Here is an 18,924-nt window from a genome sequence, read left to right on the forward strand (position 1 = left end):
CCAGGGAGCCTCCAGCTGTTTTAAATCTACAACAACCAGCATTCCAAGACAGCTGGGAGTTGTAGTTTTGCAACAGCTGGAGGTACCCTGATTGGAAAACAGTGGTTTATATGTTAACATATGGTTGCTTTAGGTCTGATAATGTGACCACACTGCTCCTTCGCTAATATTTGGAGATGAAAGCAAATACCAATGTACACAACGTGATGCAGTGTAAAAAGTGATCAGTTACTGAGGGAAATTGTGCAACAACTTTCTTCATCCTACAAGTAACAGTCGTCTGCAGAAAATGTAAGACAGGAGTGAGGAAATACAAACTGTGAACAAGAGAATGACGATTCTATATCCATATATATATATATATAATAATATTTACAGAGCAGCCACAAATTATGCATCTAGCCATACTGGGCCGTGTTCCCCAATCTGTGGCTCTTGCAAAACTACAACTCCCATCATGCTCTGACTGCCGAAGGGATTGCTGCTTTATATGTAATTCTGTGTTCCCATCAAACATAAGCAGCACCTTGATGGCAGCCACTTACCTACAGCAACCTATAGGAAGAATATTCATAGGGGTTACCCAGGAATAGAAATACCCCACCCCTGTCCTAATGTTGTGTGTGATATTACAACTTTGCTCAGTTCACTTCAATGGAACTGAGCTGCAATACCACACCCAACCTGAGGACAGTTTTTCTAATCCCAGATAACCTCTTAAAAGGGGTACTCCGCATTTGGAACAAACTGTACCAAACGCTGGAGGCAACGTGACACCATAGCCCTGCCCCCTCATGATGCCACACCCTGCCCCTCAATGCAAGTCTATGGGAGGGGGCGTGAAAGTCATACCCCCTCCCATTGACTTGCATTGAGGGGGTGGGACATGATGTCATGAGGGGGCGGGGCTATGATGTCATGAGCTCCCAACGCCGACTTGGTACAGTTTGTTCCGAACGCTGAGCAGCAGAGTACCCCTTTAAATCCTCACTTTACCCACTCTAACTATAGACCAATGTTCCCTAACCTGTGGCTCTCCACCTGCTGGAAAACTACAACTCCTATCATGTCCTACGGCTATAGATTAGTATTCTTCAGTTGTTAAAAAACTACATGTTGTAGATCTTGATTTTTCCAAAGCATTTGATACGGTTCCACATAAAAGGTTGGTGCATAAAATGAGAAGGATTGGGCTGGGGGAGAATGTGTGTAAGTGGGTAAGTAACTGGCTCAGTGATAGGAAACAGAGGGTGGTTATTAATGGTACTTATTCTGATTGGGTGACTGTTACTAGTGGGGTACCACAGGGGTCAGTCTTGGATCCTGTTATATTTAATATATTCATGAATGACCTTGCAGAGGGGTTGAATAGTAAAGTAGCAATCTTTGCAGATGATACTAAACTCTGTAAAGCGGTAAACACTATAGAGGACAGTGCACTGTTACAAATGGCAGGGATCGACCGATTATCGGTTTGGCCAATAATCACGATTTTGGACATTATCGGTATCGGCAATTACCTTGCCAATATGCTGATAATGCCCGCCCCCCGCTGCCCCATTTCCTCCCCATCCTCTGGCCACATAACACCGCCGCTGCCCCATTGCCTCCCCCCATCCTCTGCCCACATACCGCCGCATCGCCCCCCCCTTCCTCTGCCCACATACCGCCGCTGCCCCATTGCCTCCCCCCCCATCCTCTGCCCACATACCACCGTGCCGCCCCATCGCCTCCACCCCTCCCCGGTGTTCTAATTACCTGTTCCCGGGGTCCGCAATACTTCTGGCTCCTGCGCTGTTACTGTGTGCAGCGCAATGACGAGTGACGTCCCCAACGCGACGTCACCGTCAGTGCGCACAGTGACAGCGCAGGACGCCGACGGAGCCAGAAGTATCGCGGACCCCAGGAACAGGTAATTATAACACCGGGGATGGGGGGGAAGACGATGGGGCGGCAGCAGTATGTGGGCAGAGGATTGGGGGGGGGGAGGCGATGGGGCAGCGGTATGTGGGCAGAGGATGTGGGGGCGGCGGCGATACGTGGGCAGAGGATGGGGGGGGGGGGGGAGGCGATGGGGCAGCTGTGGTGGTTAGACTCAAGACCCCAGGGAAAGCAGGGGGAGAGAAGCGGGCGGCGGTGGCGGTCTCTGGCCCGCCAAAAGCCGCAGCAGTTCATTGATCTAAAGCGCACGCTTTAAATCACTGATCTGCAACGGCTTGGGGGTTTGAAATAGCCGATAACTTATACCGATATTCCGGTATAAGTTATCGGCTATCGGCCTGAAAGGTGACAGTTTATCGGTATCGGCCCTAAAAAAAAAAAAAAAAAAATAGATATCGGTCGATCCTAACAAATGGATCTGGATAGGTTGGAGGTAGAGATGAGCGAACTTACAGTAAATTCGATTCGTCATGAACTTCTCGGCTCGGCAGTTGATGACTTTTCCTGTGTAAATTAGTTCAGCTTTCAGGTGCTCCGGTGGGCTGGAAAAGGTGGATACAGTCCTAGGAAAGAGTCTCCTAGGACTGTATCCACCTTTTCCAGCCCACCGGAGCACCAGAAAGCTGAACTAATTTATGCAGGAAAGGCATCAACTGCCGAGCGGAGAAGTTCGTGACGAATCGAATTTACTGTAAGTTCGCTCATCTCTAGTTTCTACACCAGCACAGACAGGGGTTCTTTACCGTAAGAGCAGTGAGACTGTGGAATTCTCTCCCGAAGGAGGTGATCATGGTGAACTCTGTAAAAGAATTAAAAAATGGGCTGGATGCATTTTTGTAGAGTAAGAACATTACAGGTTAAGGATACTAGATTTATAGGGACAGAACGTTGATCCAGGGATTTATTCTGATGCCATATTTGGAGTCGGGAAGGAATTTTTACCTCTAGTATGAGGGTTCTTTGCCTTCCTCTGGATCAACTCAGTAGGGACTCATTAGGGTTATAGGTTGAACTTGATGGACTCTTTTTTTCAACCTTATGAACTATGTTACATTTCCCATCACGTCCTGATGCCCTTTGCCTATAGATCTGTATTTCCCAACCTGTGGCAAAACTACACCTTTCATCATGCCCTGATGCCCTTTGGCTTTGCGTTTCCCAACCTCTGGCAAAACTACAACTCCCATTGTGCCCTGATTCCCTCAGCTATAAAGTAGCCCCCTGCAACCTGTGGCTCTCCTGCTCTTGCAAAACTACAACTCCCATCATGCCCTAATGCAGTTCGGCTACTGATCAGTGTTCCCCAAGCTGTGGCAAAACTACAATTTCTATCATGCCCTGATTCCCTTCAGCTATAGATCCATATTCCCCCAACTCGTTGCAAAACTACAACTCTCATCATACTCCTGTCTAATTTCCTATGTACTAAAAAGTTGCAAGTGGCCCTGTGTCTTGGAACTCTAACCAGGTCAGCATTATAACCAGTGCGTTATATCTACTGTATTATAGCTAGTGCATATCTTCTGTATTATAGAGAGTACATTATATCTACTGTATTATAACCAGTGCATTATATCTACTGTATTATAGCTAGTGCATTATATCTTCTGTATTATAGAGAGTACATTATATCTACTGTATTATAGAGAGTACATTATATCTACTGTATTATAGCCAGTGCATTATATCTACTGTATTATAGCCAGTGCATTATATCTACTGTATTATAGAGTACATTATATTTTCTGTATTATAGCCAGTACATTATATCTACTGTATTATAGAGAGTACATTATATCTTCTGTATTATAGCCAGTACATTATATTTTCTGTATTCTAGCCAGTGCATTATATCTACTGTATTATAATCAGTGCATTATATCTACTGTATTATAGAGAGTACATTATATCTACTGTATTATAGCCAGTACATTATATCTACTGTATTATAGCCAGTGCATTATATCTACTGTATTATAGAGAGTACATTATATCCACTGTATTATAGCCAGTACATTATATCTACTGTATTATAGCCAGTGCATAATATCTTCTGTATTATAGCCAGTGCATTATATCTTCTGTATTATAGAGAGTACATTATATCTTCTGTATTATAGAGAGTACATTATATCTTCTGTATTATAGCCAGTACATTATATCTTCTGTATTATAGAGAGTACATTATATCTTCTGTATTATAGCCAGTACATTATATCTTCTGTATTATAGAGAGTACATTATATCTTCTGTATTATAGCCAGTACATTATATCCTCTGTATTATAGCCAGTACATTATATCCACTGTATTATAGCCAGTACATTATATCTACTGTATTATAGCCAGTGCATTATATCTACTGTATTATAGAGTACATTATATCTTCTGTATTATAGCCAGTACATTATATCTTCTGTATTATAGAGAGTACATTATATCTTCTGTATTATAGAGAGTACATTATATCTTCTGTATTATAGAGAGTACATTATATCTTCTGTATTATAGAGAGTACATTATATCTTCTGTATTATAGAGAGTACATTATATCTTCTGTATTATAGAGAGTACATTATATCTTCTGTATTAGAGAGTACATTATATCTTCTGTATTATAGAGAGTACATTATATCTTCTGTATTATAGCCAGTACATTATATCTTCTGTATTATAGAGAGTACATTATATCTTCTGTATTATAGCCAGTACATTATATCTTCTGTATTATAGAGAGTACATTATATCTTCTGTATTATAGCCAGTACATTATATCTTCTGTATTATAGAGAGTACATTATATCTTCTGTATTATAGAGAGTACATTATATCTTCTGTATTATAGAGAGTACATTATATCTTCTGTATTATAGAGAGTACATTATATCTTCTGTATTATAGAGAGTACATTATATCTTCTGTATTAGAGAGTACATTATATCTTCTGTATTATAGAGAGTACATTATATCTTCTGTATTATAGAGAGTACATTATATCTTCTGTATTATAGCCAGTACATTATATCTTCTGTATTATAGCCAGTACATTATATCCACTGTATTATAGCCAGTACATTATATCTTCTGTATTATAGAGAGTACATTATATCTTCTGTATTAGAGAGTACATTATATTTTCTGTATTATAGCCAGTACATTATATCTTCTGTATTATAGCCAGTACATTATATCTTCTGTATTATAGAGAGTACATTATATCTTCTGTATTATAGAGAGTACATTATATCTTCTGTATTATAGAGAGTACATTATATCTTCTGTATTAGAGAGTACATTATATCTTCTGTATTATAGAGAGTACATTATATCTTCTGTATTATAGCCAGTACATTATATCTTCTGTATTATAGCCAGTGCATTATATCTTCTGTATTATAGCCAGTGCATTATAGTCCAGATGACATAGTATAAACTTTATAACACGTGCACCCCCACACACCCCCTAACTTTATGCATTCCTGAATACTGTAGAAGCAAAAGGTTATTAAGTACTACAAGGGGTTAAACCAACAGTGCACTCACCAGTCCCAGCACACTGCGGTTTCCGGAGAGCCCAGGACACAGTGGCACTAACACTATTGTGTAATTTTATTTATCCACACAACCTGGCCGCACTGCGCAGGCGCACGGGAGGCATGTACTTCCCTATCCCAGCTGCTGCCAGCCTCCGTCCAATACGGAGCGGGAAGTGATGGCGCCTGAAGGGTCGGGCCTGGGAAAGCGGGGGGCGTAGTGCATGTGACTGGGATTAGGAGGTGACTGTAACGACAACCGGAGGGATGTGCGGGCTACTACGGGATATACGTAGAGGATGACTGGATCACTACAGGGAGTGTGTGACAGGAACAAGTGGGCGGGGCGTGTTATTAAGTAGTGGGCGGGGTCATGCCATCGTGGGCGGGGTCTAGAACGCAGGGCTGGAAGAAATTACACAATGATAGCACAGGGAAGTATTTGGTACAGTGCCTCCAGCTGTTGCAAAACTACAACTCCCAGCATGCGCGGACAGCCGAAGGCATGCTGGGAATTGTAGTTGGTGGCTGGGTTTAGTAAAACTGATCATGTACATATATAAAGTGTACAGGTCATAACTGAACATCTATATCAGGGGTGTCAAACTCAAATTCATCGGGGGCCGCATCAGCAGTTTGGTCACCCTCAAAGGGCCGGTTGTATCTGTAGGACCCCTCCCATACCCCCCCCCCTCCCACATACCGTATATGCCGGCGTATAAGACGACTGGGTGTATAAGACGACCCCCAATTTTTACAGTTAAAATGTAGAGTTTGGGATATACTCGCCATATAAGACTACCCCTCCTACTGCAATGTACAGTACCTTGTAGTTCCCCCCCACATTAGGTAGGCAGCATGTTCCCCCACAGTAGGCAGCATGTTCCCCCACATTAGTTTGGCAGTATAGTTCCCCCCCACATTAGGTAGGCAGCATGTTCACCCACATTAGGTTGGCAGTATAGTTCCCCCCACATTAGGTTGGCAGTATAGTTCCCTCCCCCCCCCACATTAGGTTGGCAGTATAGTTCCCCCCACATTAGGTTGGCAGTATAGTTCCCCCCACATTAGTAGGCAGCATGTTCCCCCACATTAGGTAGGCAGCATGTTCCCCCACATTAGTTGGCAGCAAGTTCCCCCACATTAGGTTGGCAGTATAGTTCCCCCCACATTAGGTAGGCAGCATGTTCCCTCACATTAGTTGGCAGCATGTTCCCCCACATTAGGTTGGCAGTATAGTTTCCCCCACATTAGGTTGGCAGTATAGTCCCCCCCACATTAGGTTGGCAGTATAGTCCCCCCCACATTAGGTAGGCAGTATAGTTCCCCCCACATTAGGTAGGCAGCATGTTCCCCCACATTAGGGTGGCAGTATAGTTCCCCCCACATTAGGTAGACAGTATAGTCCCCCCCACATTAGGTAGGCAGCATGTTCCCCCACATTAGTTGGCAGCATGTTCCCCCACACTAGGTTGGCAGTATAGTTCCCCCCACATTAGGTAGGCAGCATGTTCCCCCACATTAGTTGGCAGCATGTTCCCCCACATTAGTTGGCAGTATAGTTCCCCCCACATTAGGTTGGCAGCACCCCCCCCCTCCCTCCCTCCCTCCCCACAGACATACAGTCTCCAGCCATATACAGTGTATGGCTGGAGGCTCTATGTCTGTGTGTTGCCCCCACTGTGATCCGGTCACCGCTCCTCCTGCCCGGGGTCACAATCTACTGCTATGGCCTATGGACCATAGCAGTAGGTGCCAGGACCGGTCAAGCGGTGACCGGAACGCTGAAGAAGATAAAGCTCCGCCGGTCACTTACCAGGCCCCGGCAGCGCGCGTCCTGCGATGATCCTGCCGTCCTCCTGGTCCTCCTGCGTCTCTATGGTTGTACGCACGGGACGTGACTGACGTCCCGTGCGTACAACCATAGAGGCGGAGGACCGAAGGAGGATCGCTAGAGGGCAGACGTTCTCTGCCTTGTAGGCTGCCGCGCATGCGCTGAAGAGGCGGCTTTCTTGTGTAAAAAAAAAAAAGCGTAAAAAAAAAAATATATAGCGAGAATAAAAGGTGAAGGCTGGCGGCGGCTACGCGGGCCACATGACGAGGTCTGGCGGGCCGAATTAGGCCCGTGGGCCTTGTGTTTGACACCCGTGATCTATATGAATAAGGGAGCCATATTATGTATATACTGCCTGACAGGGCTCAACTCCTGCAGGAACCACAGCAGGAACCCAGTTCCCAATAGCAGGAGTCCTGCAGGACCAGCCCTTAAAGGGGTACTGCCGTGGCAAACTTTTTTTTTTAAATCAACTGGTGCCAGAAAGTTAAACAGATTTTTAAATCACTTCTATTCAAAAAATCTTAATCCTTCCAGTACTTTTTAGGGGCTGTATACTAAAAAGAGAAATCCAAAAAATAAATCCATTTCCTCTGATGTCATGACCACAGTGCTCTCTGCTGACCTCTGCTATCCATTTTAGGAACTGTCCAGAGCAGGAGAAAATCCCCATAGCAAACATATGCTGCTCTGGACAGTTCCTAAAATGGACAGAAGAGGTCATCAGAGAGCACTGTGGTCATGACATCAGAGGAAATGCATTTCTTTTTTGGATTTTTATTTAGTATACAGCCCCTAAAAAGTACTGGAAGGATTAAGATTTTTTAATAGAAGGGATTTACAAATCTGTTTAACTTTCTGGCACCAGTTGATTTAAAAAAAAAACAAAGTTTTCCACGGGAGTACCCCTGTGGTAGATTAACTCATCGTTCTTGTACATAATGTATATAACGAAGCATAGAGAAATAAATCGGACAGAGCCATTGTGCTTTAGCGTTCTGTGTGCTGTCCACTGGCTTTATTTCAAATTGTTCAAGCTTATATTACCTTTGTCATTAAGATAAGTTCCCACCCCCTGCTCTCTGTACCCACCCCCTGCTCGGGCTCTCTTTGTTCAAAATCTTCAGATGATGGGAGGGGTTATATGAGAGAGAGAGCAGATAGGGGAGGAGTGGACAAATAACAGGAATGTGGACCCTAAATGCCCATTTTACATATACAGTATATAAGATTTATATAGATTTATATGTGTGTATATATAAATCTATCACAGTCCCCCCTAAAATGACTATTTTACCTTTCCCTAATTTCCGTCATCCTAACTCATCTGCCTCAATGTGTTTTCTCTAACGTTTCACTTTACTTTAGACGACCCATGGCTTATCCATGGACCCCCTTAGCCTCAGACTTTACACATATGGAGTCAGATGCTGTCCCTATTGGTCACTGGTGTTATAGATGGCATTTAAGCTCTGTAATGGGGTATAGGCTTCATCTGTAATCTCAAAGTCCACATTTGTCATTACTGGCGTGGCATTCTCGAAGGTCGTCTCACACTTCTTCTTTAGGCAAAACACAACACACAACAAAGCAAGATTATTAGAATTATGAGTATGATTATTTTACTGGTCCTATACTAGCTGAGATATACGTGCAACAAGTCTCTCAAACATCTTGTATACCCCCCTTTTTCCTTTTACACCATACATCATATTGCCGTACCATTGTGGAATATTATAGCGGATGTGACTCTTAGTTGTTCGGCCTAACCTTGAAGAGCATTTACAAAGAAATGTATTAATCTTAGTTGGTTATAAAAGATATAATTAATTTTACTCATGGCAATCTGGGATATTATTGACTCAACTCCGTCTTTTTATTTGACCTCTAGCTATAGAACTCATCTGGGACCCCCTTGGGACTCCTTTAATATACACAAAGGGATCAAAACTCCCAGCAGGGGCTGTATGTTTTCCTCTAAAGTGTGGTTTAGATTTCTTTGTAGGTTTGATAATGGAAGTGTGTATGGGCAGACCTGTCTTGACTAATGTGTATTCCCCAGTTTAATTCATTTCTAATTTAACTCTAAACTTCATATCCCCAAGTATCCCATACTTTACGATAGTTACCATTTACTCATCCGGCTAGCTAGGTCTATCCTTTTTATAATCTTACACCAAGTATTCTTTTCCTTTATAACATTATTACTCATTGAAATACTTGTTGCATCCCGCTATTTGTACATGTTCACCTACTGTTTCTCCTCATACAACGTTACATCCTAACAATCCGTTGGGATTATCTTTCCCTTTGGAACAACCATGGTTATGCACAGACATAGATTTAACAGTTGTTAGAGATGCATCTATACGGGATCATCATATGCAATCTTCTCTTTCCTCACTTATTTCCTGCATAGGTTTTGAAGAAATGGGTGACAATTACAGAATCTGAACTAGGTACAGTTTCACAAAAGGTTCTTAATTGTATTCTTTACTGTATCTATGGTTAGGGATCAGTACAATTAGACAAGGAGATACTTATATTGACCTACCCCAAGCAGTTAAATGAAGTCTACTCATATTCTCTGAAACAGGTAAGATGTTTATGGAGCGTGTTGGTCAGGTACCTTTATTGTTTTTTTACCTAGGTCATATGTCAGATGTAAATGATGACGTCTGTACAAACCTTCTTTCTGCATTGTTGAATCCTGAGGCAACCCAATGTACTGATATTACTATGCACATAGCTCCCCTCTGCTTAGTGTATGGGGTCATATATGTTACCATGGGGTACAAGACTGCTGGCACATACATTTTCTTACCAAATCTTTCCGGAAGCCATCTTTGCCCTGTACCACCTCTTTCTTCTTCCGTTGGTCTCTCTCAGCATGCATAGCTGGTTCCTGCAAGAGACCTAACCTGAAAATTCCACAGTGCCCATGCACCTGTACACTTTGCACCATCATTGTGGGGGAACAGGAGCACTGCAGCCTTGGCAGCCTCCTTCATCATTTAATCCCTTTGGCTTCTGGGGCTGTTTCCTTCATGTGTCTCTGATCTTTATGATGGCCACTTTCTCTGGCAGCTCTCGGACTTTGAACACTTGAATTACAAATTTACAGATTGGTTCGCTCAAGGATTCAACAACACTCTTACGTCAATAGGCCCATTTTTGTGGGCAGTAATTAAAGTGTACCGGTACTCATTGTGTCATACCTTCAGATATCTTACACATCTCAGTGAATACCTTCAACTCTACTTCTCTGAACCACCAGCTCAGATCGAGTGGTTTATTGCAGTAGAACTTCATTCTGCGTGTAGTCACCATATATCCTGTCTTATGTATTACATCTTTACATTACTTAGAACAAACTTACATATATGACTCAGCATTAACCATGGATTCTCCGATATCCTATCATGGCTCTTGAAATTATTATTATTTTTTTAATCTTATAAGTTCAAGACAATCAGCATCTTCATATTACATTAAATATCATTATAAAGTTATCCACTTAAAATTGATGTTATTCAAATAAATACAATGTAGAATGTATAAGTATATCACGTTGTGTATGCAGGTACTATTATAACACATCCAAGTTTAAACAGTAGATTTGTAGTTAATTTAATGTGACTGTGTTTCCTTAGACCAAGGCTGTTCTGTCAATCTTCCTATAAGCCCCGCCTTTCTCCTCCCACTCCTCTATGTCACTGGTCACCACCCCTTTGAGTCTGGCTTTTTTCCTCATTTTGGTTTGGTCATTTCTCAAAAAATTCTTGAGCAATCAGTGCCTACATGGAGACATACCATACACATGTAACAATACCAACATTTACAAATACTCAACATATAACACACACAGACAGGGCCCACATTCTCACCAAAAAATAAAATGTAAAAGAATAAAAATATATACAGAGCTCTTTCAAAAATTGGGAAAAAATCATCTTCAATGCGCATTATTTATAATCAATAAACCATTAGCTGATTTTAAATGCTTAAAGTAATATTCATTAATTAAACAGTGATCACTTTTTCATTTATTTTACGTTTTATTTTATTCTCCTTGGCCAAACTTCTCTCGTTACTCCTATAATATAATCAGACAGTTAATTGCATTTCCTTATAAATTTCCCTTTTTTTTTTATCCATCTTGCACTCCTGCGAAAACAAACTTATTAAGAGATTAATAAAATATCATCAAGTAGTTTCAATATGACATAATCATGTACATACACAGTTTCCCCTAAATCCATTCACTGGTCATACTTCTTGTATTTCTAATTTATCATATATGTTTCAATTGACTAGGTGTGTTAAAAATGGCTGCAGGGGAGTGGAAACATGGCTGCCCCCATACGGAGTAAGTATGTGGCAGATTGTATAATACAGACAGTTAAATTTTCACACTTTATCATATCTTCAATTAAGAAGGGGGGGAGGGGCCCCCCCTTCTTAATTGAAGATATGATAATTCTCATCATCCTATCACCAGTTTATAAACAAATGTATGTCTGTACATACGTCGGTGTTAACTTCAATACCTAAATATTTGCATCATACTTTCAGCCCACACCTCATGCCTATCTATTCGCTTCACATTCTTTTGCCCATCTATATCCAGAGAACTTCAACATAACGAAGTCAAATCACAATTGTTCTCAAGAATCACGCTGTTATATATAACTGTGTATTACACTGCTATATATATATATATATATATATATATATATATATATATATATATATATATATACACATACACACACACACACACACACACACCTTCTTATCCCTTCAACCATCAATATATTTCAAACTTGCAACTGCCTTAATATCTACAATTTATCAATTCCATTTAGAACTCACCACATGTTTTCCTTCAAACTGCATTTTCCTTGACTCCATACAACTCTGTGTAATTCCCTTCCTCTACTTCCTCTCCATATGCAATTCTATCAATGAGATCAAATTACTTCTGCTCTTTCCAAAACCCTGCATTTCTCTTCAGCCCCCTCTGTCTCCTACAAACAGCCCAGGGTGTCCCCAGCTGTTGCAAACTAAAACCCCTTACTTTTAGGAGATATCTTTAAAACACTAATACATTAGATCTAGTATTAGAAGGGAAGTTATTTCCCCCTCTTCGTCTGAATTAACTAATTTCCATGGACACATTAAGACAAGACGACACATATCACATATTCAATCAGTTATAATGGGACAAGTTCCAGAAGTCTGCTATTGCCGGGAAAAAAAATCCCTTGTACCCCCAGTCCTAGGCAAGCTCTAATTATGACGTTATACCAGGCGACCAGCACCATATACGTCCTAGATCACTTATCTATTTATGACTCTTCTGTCCTAACCATTCTGATGATGCCTTAACATCCCAATGATTAATTATGACAACGTACTCCGCAACTCAACTCCCCAATGAACACTCCTAATTCCACTTATTCACTCATACACACTTCATACCAACTCGGGTAGTAAGATAGATACATTATGATATCTTATACATGGGTAATTGGCTGGACGAGAATTTATCTGTCTTTCTCTGTTAGATCACATGCAAGTCAGCTAGATCAGCATGACAAAACAAAGGGGAGACATGGGTGCTTTTGGCTAGGTACAAATATGTCCTACCGTACGCCTGGAGTTGATCAAATCCCATCTGCGTGCATCTTTGTTCCATCGTCTGGTCTGGTTACTGCGCACATGAGGCCTATAATCCAGCCCCACGCTAATTGGGCGCCATCTGTGGTAGATTAACTCATCATTCTAGTACATAATGTATATAACGAAGCATAGAGAAATAAATCAGACAGAGCCATTGTGCTTTAGAGTTCTGTGTGCTGTCCATTGGCTTTATTTCAAATCGTTTAAGCTTATATCACCTTTGTCATTAACATAAGTTCCCACCCCCTGCTAGGGGGAAAGGCATGCCACTCCTCAGTCTTTCCCGGGCTCTCTTTGTTCAAAATCTTCAGACGATGGGAGGGGTGATAAGAGAGAGATCAGATAGGGAAGGAGTGGACAAATAACAGGAATGTGGAGTCTTCACCCTAAATGGGATTTTACATATACAGTATATAAGATTTATATATACACACACATATAAATCTATATAAATCTATCACACCCCTTTAAAGAAATGGGGGTACTCTACCCCTAGACATCTTATCCCCTATCCAAAGTATAGGGGATAAGATGTCAGATCGGGGACCCCTGCAGTCTTGGCTGTGGCACCCCAGACATCCGTTGCACGGAGCAACCTTCGCTCTGTGCCGGATGACTTGTGATGCGGGGCGGAGGCTTGTGACATCACAGTAAGGCCACCTCAATGCAAGTTTATGGAAGGGGCCATGACTGATGTCACGAGCCTCCGGCGCTGTACCTTTAGCCTTCTTCCTCTTAGGCTTTTTCTCTTCCTTTTCTCTGACTTTCTGGCTCTTCTCCCTCTTTGTTTATTTTTTTTGTCTTGTGGTTTTTCCCCCCTTGTACCCCTTCCCTCCACCCCCTCCCTTCCCTTCCCCATCATATTTGTATATTTATTGTCAGGTTGCTTTTGTGGTTTTTTCCCCCTCTACTTAATGGATGAACCTTGTTTCATTTTCTTTATCATTATTTCCCTTGAGAGGGATTGGTTCTCTCTTATTCCTGTTGATTGATTTTGTTGTTGCATACCAGGGGTCTCAAACTTGCGGCCCTCCAGATGTTGCTACAATTCAACTCCCAGCATGCCTAGACATGCCCAGACAGCCATTTGCTGCAGCTACTGGCTGTTGGAAATGCTGGGAGTTTTGCAACATCTGGAGGGTCACCAGTTTGAGACTCCTGTTGAATATATAGACACTTGCGACTCTTTCACTTTATTCTGCTATTGTGTATTTTGGTTTACAGTTGAAAAAAAATAAATAGTGTTACAAATTTTGGGGGGCTGTTTCTTCTATTACCCCTTGTGAAAATGAAAAATTTGGGGTAACACCAACATTTTTGTGAAAAAAAATCTAATTTTTACATCCCACTTTAACGAAATTTCGTCAATCACTTGTGGGGTGTTAAGGCTCACTTAACCCCTTGTTATGTTCCTTGAAGGGTGTAGTTTCACAAATAGTGGCCATGGTAGGGGTTTAATGCTGTTCTGGCACCATGGGGGCTTCCTAAATGTGACATGCCCCCCAAAAACCATTTCAGAAAAATTCGATCTCCAAAATCCCATTGCTGCTCCTTCCCTTCTAAGCCCTCTAGTGCACCCACAGAGCGCTTTACATCCACATATGAGGAATTTCCTTACTCAAGAGAAATTGGGTTACAAATTTTGGGGGCTTTTTCTCCTTTTACATCTTGTAAAAATGAAAAAAAAAAAATGGGGCTATAAGAACATGAGATTTTGAATTTCCGCCTCCACTTTGCTGCTATTCTTGTGAAACAACTAAAGTTGACAAGCTTTCTGAAGGTCATTTTAAAAACTTTGAGGGGTACAGTTTCCATAATGGGGTCCGTTATGGGGGATTTCTAACATAAAGACCTTCAGATTCACTTCAAAACTGAATTGGTCCCTGAAAAATTCTGATTTTGAAATTTTCATGAAATATTGCAAAATTGCTGGTAAACTTTGAAGCTCTCTGATGTTTTCAGAAAGTAAAAACATGGCAACGTTATGATGCCAACATAGAGTAGACATATTGTATATGTGAATCAATATATAATTTATTTTGCCTGTCCATTATCCTTACAAGCAGAGAGCTTCAAAGTTAAAAAAAAAATGGTAAATTATGCAAGTATCAATGAAAATTTACCACTATCTTAACCCCTTAAGGACTCAGGATTTTTCAGTTTTTGCACTTTCGTTTTTTCCTCCTTACCTTTTAAAAATCATAACCCTTTCAATTTTCCACCTAAAAATCCATATTATGGCTTATTTTTTGCGTCGCCAATTCTACTTTGCAGTGACATTAGTCATTTTACCCAAAAATGCACGGCAAAATGGAGAAAAAAAATCATTGTGCGACAAAATCGTAGAAAAAACGCCATTTTGTAACTTGTGGGGGCTTCCATTTCTACGCAGTGCAAATTTCGGTAAAAATTACACCTTATTATTCTGTAGGTCCATACGGTTAAAATGATACCCTACTTATATAGGTTTGATTTTGTCGCACTTCTGGAAAAAATCATAACTACATGCAGGAAAATTTATACGTTTAAAAATGTCATCTTCTGACCTCTATAACTTTTTTTATTTTTCCACGTACAGGGCGGTATGAGGACTCATTTTTTGCACCGTGATCTGAAGTTTTATTTTTGTTTTGATCGGACTTTTTGATCACTTTTTATTCATTTTTTAATGGTATAAAAAGTGACCAAAAAAAGCGCTTTTTGGACTTTGGAATTATTTTGCGCGTATGCCATTGACCGTGCGGTTTAATTAATGATATATTTTTATAGTTCAGACATTTACGCACGTGGCGATACTACATATGTTTATTTTATTTTTTATTTACACTTATTTTTTTTATGGGAAAAGGGGGGTGATTCAAACTTTTATTAGGGAAGGGGTTAAATGACCTTTATTAACACTTTTTTTTACTTTTTTTTTGCAGTGTTATAGGTCCCATAGGGACCTATAACACTGCACACACTGATCTTCTACACAGATCACAGGCGTGTATTAACACGCCTGTGATCAGTGTTATCGGCGCTTGACTGCTCCTGCCTGGATCTCAGGCACGGAGCAGTCATTCGCCGATCGGACACCGAGGAGGCAGGTAAGGGCCCTCCCGGTGTCCTGCAAGCTGTTCAGGACCGAACAGCCCGACTGAGCAGCCGGGTCACTTTCACTTTAGAAGCGGCGGTCAGCTTTGACCGCCGCTTCTAAAGGGTTAATAACGCACATCGCTGCGATCGGCGATGTGTGGTATTAGCCGCGGGTCCCGGCTGTTGATGAGCGCCGGGACCGACGCGATATGATGCGGGATCGCGGCGTGATCCCGCTTCATATCACGGGAGCCGGTGCAGGACGTAAATATAATTCCTGCGTTGTTAAGGGGTTAAAGTAGAATATGACATAAAAAAACTATCATGGAATCACATTTATAAGTAAAAGCATCCCAGAGTTATTAAGGCTTAAAGTGACAGTGGTCATATTTGCAAAAAATGTCCTGGTCCTTAAGGTCAAAATGGGCTTGGTCCCCAAGGGGTTAAAAAATCTTAATCCTTCCAGTACTTAGCTGCTGTATGCTCCAGAGGAAGTTCTTTTCTTTTTGCATTTCTTTTTCTGTTTGACCACAGTGCTCTCTGCTGACTCTTCTGTCCATGTCGGGAACTGTTGGGGGCAGGAGCAAATCCCCATAGCAAACCTCTCCTTCTCTGGACAGTTCTTGACATGGACAGAGGTGTCAGCAGAGAGCAAAGTTGTCAGACAGAAAATAAACATACAACTTCCTCTGTAGTACACAGCAGCTGGTAAGTACTGGAAGGATTAAGATTTTTTAATTGAAGTAATTTACAAATCTGTTTAACTTTCTGGCATCAGTTGAACATTTTTTCATGAGAACTGTTCATGACACTACTGTTGTATTCCCGGATTGACCATTCTTATACAGTACATGCATATGGGAATTTCATTATCAGGGACTAGGCATACACTGTGGCCCTGTTATTGCACTAGTGCCACTTTGGTATCACATAAGATGCATTCCTGTTTATTCTGTGTAAATATCATCCCATATGACTCCCATGTGACCTTCCACCTCCTAAATATTTATAGACTCTTCACCCATGTGAGCGCACTGTTGGAGGGCATATGGGAGCAGAGGGGACAGAGGTATGGATGCTCAGTATGCCGCCTCCATTGAGCACAGGAGAAAATGACCATATTAGCAATACAGCCTATGTCTTTGCAACGGGACCACGGATATACATAAGTTATACCTTGTTTTATCAGGTTCGCCTGCACTATAACCATGGGATTTTGGTTTAGCTCTGATAAACCAGCTGTGGAATTTCTTTTAAGGACAGTTAATTACTTTACATTGACAAACCTCTTTTAGGTTAGGGTCACATGTTGTGCATCTGCAGAGTATTTGGCACTACTTAAAATCCGCTGGGGAGCTAGAAAATATACTGCTGATTCTGCTATGAGCAGACACACAGGGCTACCCATCACTGGCCCTGTGTGTGCAATAAGGTTTGGAGGGTGATGTGACTGAGGCTAGGTTCACATCACGTTTTCTCCCATACAGGAGCGCATACGGCAGGGGGGAGCTAAAACCTTGCACTCCCGTATGCCTTCATAAGCGCTCCCGTATGTAATTCATCTCAATGAGCCGGCCGGAGTGAAACGTTGACCACAGTTTTAGGTCCAGGGAAAAAGTGCATACAGCGCAAAAATGAGCCGACCAGACCAAACGTTTCACTCTGGCTGGCTTTCAATTGAAATGAATTACGTACGGGAGCGCATACGAAAGCATACGGGAGCGCGAGGTTTTAGCTCCCCCATGCCGTATGCGCTCCCGTATGGGATAAAACGTGATGTGAACCAGCCCTAAGAGGCGCGGGCCCACCTCCAAACCTCATTGCACAGGGGTGTGGCATGGAAGCCCTGTCTGTCATAGAAGCATATAATGTGTCGGCAGATAAGAACCATTTGGCCCATCTAGTCTGCCCAATAATCTGAATCCTATCAATAGTCTCTGGCCCTATCTTATATGAAGGATAGCCTTATGCTTATCCCTTATGCTGCGTGCGGGCTTCCGTGTTCAGGGCTGCCCCTCGTGACGTCACGCCCTCCCCCTTTGTGACGTCCATCGCGCCCCCTTCCCATAGACTTTCGCTGAGGGGGCGGGCGTGACGTCACGAAGGGGGCGGGCGTGACGTCACGAGGGGCGGCCCTGAACACGGAAGCCCGCACACAGCGTCCGGAACTATAAACTTCCGGACGCTGGGGAGCGGAGCTTCCGACACAGGGCAGCGGAGTACCCCTTTAAACTCCACTGTATTTGCAGTGACCACTTCTGCAGGAAGGGTATTCCATGCATCCACGACTCTCTCAGTAAAGTAATACTTCCTGATATTACTGCATAAACCTTTGTTCCTCTACCTCTTGTGGTAGTTTTTCTTCTTTTAAATATGTTCTCCTCCTTTACCTTGTTGATTCTCTTTATGTATTTAAAAGTTTCTATCATATCCCCTCTGTCTCTTCTTTCTTCCAAGCTATACATGTTAAAATCCTTTAACCTCTCCTGGAAAGTTTTGTGCTGCAATCCATGTACTAGTTTAGTAGCTCTTCTCTGAACTCTCTTTAGAGTATCTATATCCTTCTGGAAATACGGTCTCCAGTTCTGGGCACAATACTCCAAGTGAGGCCTCACCAGTGTTCTGCACAGCGGCATGAGCACTTCTCTCTATCTACTGCTTATACCTCTCCCTATACATCCAAGCATTCTGCTAGCATTTTCTCTTGCACTATTACATTGTCTTCCTACCTTTAAGTCTTCTGAAATAATTACTCCTAAATCCCTTTCCTCAGATACTGAGGTCAGGACTGAGTCAAATATTCTTTATTCTGTCTAAGGGTTTTTACGCTCCAGGTGCATTATCTTACACTTAT

At 41.9% G+C, this 18,924-nt stretch overlaps 1 protein-coding gene across 1 annotated transcript in view; it reads right to left on the reverse strand.

Annotated features, from left to right (window-relative positions):
• SDR16C5 (short chain dehydrogenase/reductase family 16C member 5) overlaps positions 1 to 5,800 on the reverse strand; it is a gene marked incomplete at its 3' end in the record, with an annotated part of 42,410 nt that extends 36,610 nt beyond the window's left edge. The window contains 1 exon segment of the mRNA XM_056521974.1: positions 5,484 to 5,800.
• Between the last annotated feature and the right edge of the window lie 13,124 nt (positions 5,801 to 18,924).

Source organism: Hyla sarda, chromosome 5, assembly GCF_029499605.1.
Source record: "Hyla sarda isolate aHylSar1 chromosome 5, aHylSar1.hap1, whole genome shotgun sequence".
In the NCBI taxonomy this organism is placed as follows: domain Eukaryota; kingdom Metazoa; phylum Chordata; class Amphibia; order Anura; family Hylidae; genus Hyla; species Hyla sarda.